We start from the raw sequence: 2,287 nt of genomic DNA on the forward strand, positions 1-2,287 counted from the left end.
GTTATTTGCTAGGAGAGGACTGAGGAGTCACCCACATATATATAGTTAGCTAGTTACTAATATGCAATCAAGTAGACTTAGCTAATTTTGTAGGAACTCAGAGAAATAAATTGCATTTGTTGCTATCGTGGGTTTTACATAAACAATCAGATCATATGTAAACATTCCTTCACCACAATATAGGTAATCAAATGGCACTTAAAGACCCGCCAAAGAATGAAAGTCAGGATTTTTTATAAAATGAATTCCTACTCAAAAAGTGCATAAGCACATTTAACATCCAAAATTCAAGAATTTTTTTTAGGAGATATGTGAAGGAATTGGAATGAATATGGCAAAGAACATAGTTATGACCAGAAACTTAAAACCTTACACGATTTATGTATGAAAGGTGTGGCTTAATTTTGAGACTAGACATTGTATTTAGACACCTGATTGTTGGTGTTGATGTATTAACTCGCAGCAACCAATAATTCCAAAAAGGTACTGGTATATACCATTTTAAATCTAATAGAAACAAATTAGTTATGACTTGCCATTATAAATAAATCATTTTAATTTCAACTTATGAGTAAAAGTGGAAATATAGGCTGCTCGTTTAAGTCTTTTTTTTTTTAGGACATAGGCTTGAACAATCAAGAAATTTTAGTGTAATTAGGCTTTTAATCCCAACTAGTTCATGCCCTATAAAAAAGGCCTTGAAGGGCCTGTTTAAGCATTTTTTTTGTTTTACCCTTAAAAATAATATATTTTTAATTTTTAAATTAAATTTATACTTATAATATATGTTTATATTTTAAAATTAAAATTTATATTACTTATTTTTAATTTTTAAATATTACAATTTATATTTTAGAAAAAATTAATTTCCTGATGCAAAAGTTAAAAATAATTAAAAATTAAAATAAAAGACAAGTTTTAAAAAATGACCAATTTTAAGAAAAACAAGCTTTTGAATTTAAACCCATATGAACCAAGTCCATAAAGGCCTAGCTTATATGGGTGTTTTCAATTCTATGCAATATATATATATATGAATGAGATAAAAATAGGTGATAACTTGTAATCGTATGATAGAAGCTAGCAAGCATGCATAATTTTTTTTTAATGTAAGCTTTAATTAATGACTTTGATACCAAAAGTGAAAAAAAAAATTTCAAAAAAAGAGAGGCCCCTTTATATGAGTGCGCGTTAATGCACGCGGCAAGAAACGTGACAAACACACTTTGCGCCCGTTTGCGCCTTTGCGGAAGACAATAAAGAAGTGGGTTAAAGAGTGAGGAAAACAGCAAAATGGAGATGCGGGGTATCGATCCCCGTACCTCTCGCATGCTAAGCGAGCGCTCTACCATCTGAGCTACATCCCCAACTTATGAAATCAAAACTAATATAAAGTAATAACTACAAATCATACGACATCTATATACGTAAGACAAAAGGAGATTCCCTTGTATAAGCCCCCCCCAAAAGGAAGATGGGAACATAACGATGACCATAAACTCAACTGTTACTGAACCATTGGGAGACATTGCAGGATGAGATTGATGCATTTCTTAGAAAATTCCATTTTAATCATAATAGTTTCAATGAAATTCATGAACAATCAATTAAATGATTTTAAAAAATCACTTTCAAGGCTGTTAATTTTTTTCCTTTTGAGAATTTAGTATGTGTTTGGATTTCAATTTACTAAAAATCCTTTTGAGATTCCCTTGTATAAGCCCCCCCCCCCCAAAAGGAAGATGGGAACATAACGATGACCATAAACTCAACTGTTACTGAACCATTGGGAGACATTGCAGGATGAGATTGATGCATTTCTTAGAAAATTCCATTTTAATCATAATAGTTTCAATGAAATTCATGGACAATCAATTAAATGATTTTAAAAAATCACTTTCAAGGCTGCTAATTTTTTTCCTTTTGAGAATTTAGTATGTGTTTGGATTTCAATTTACTAAAAGTCCATTTGATAAAAGTTAGTTTAATGAAAGTCAATTGTTAGAACGAAATTTGTGTTTAGATATATTTTTTTAAAAGTTAATTTATTACATTAAAAATTATTTAGATTATGATAGTAAAAATATACTTTTGAATGTACAATTATTAAAAAAAAATATTGATTTATGATGATTTATAATTTTTATTATACAAATATAATATCTTTAAAATATTTTAAAATATGATAAAGATTTTAAATAACATAAAATTTGATCTATAATGCTAAAAACTTAATCTCTAGTTGTTTGTACTTTTTAAATTTGTAATTTTTAAAAAAAGTGATAAA

General features: G+C 28.2%; 1 non-coding gene across 1 annotated transcript; it reads right to left on the minus strand.

Moving 5' to 3' along the window:
* Nucleotides 1–1,294: 1,294 nt before the first annotated feature.
* TRNAA-AGC (transfer RNA alanine (anticodon AGC)) lies at nucleotides 1,295–1,367 on the minus strand. Its single transcript has one exon. It is a non-coding gene; the product is annotated as a tRNA-Ala (tRNA).
* Between the last annotated feature and the right edge of the window lie 920 nt (nucleotides 1,368–2,287).

Source organism: Prosopis cineraria, unplaced genomic scaffold, assembly GCF_029017545.1.
Source record: "Prosopis cineraria cultivar Desert tree isolate PC_DT_omini unplaced genomic scaffold, ASM2901754v1 PC8, whole genome shotgun sequence".
Classification (NCBI taxonomy): domain Eukaryota; kingdom Viridiplantae; phylum Streptophyta; class Magnoliopsida; order Fabales; family Fabaceae; genus Prosopis; species Prosopis cineraria.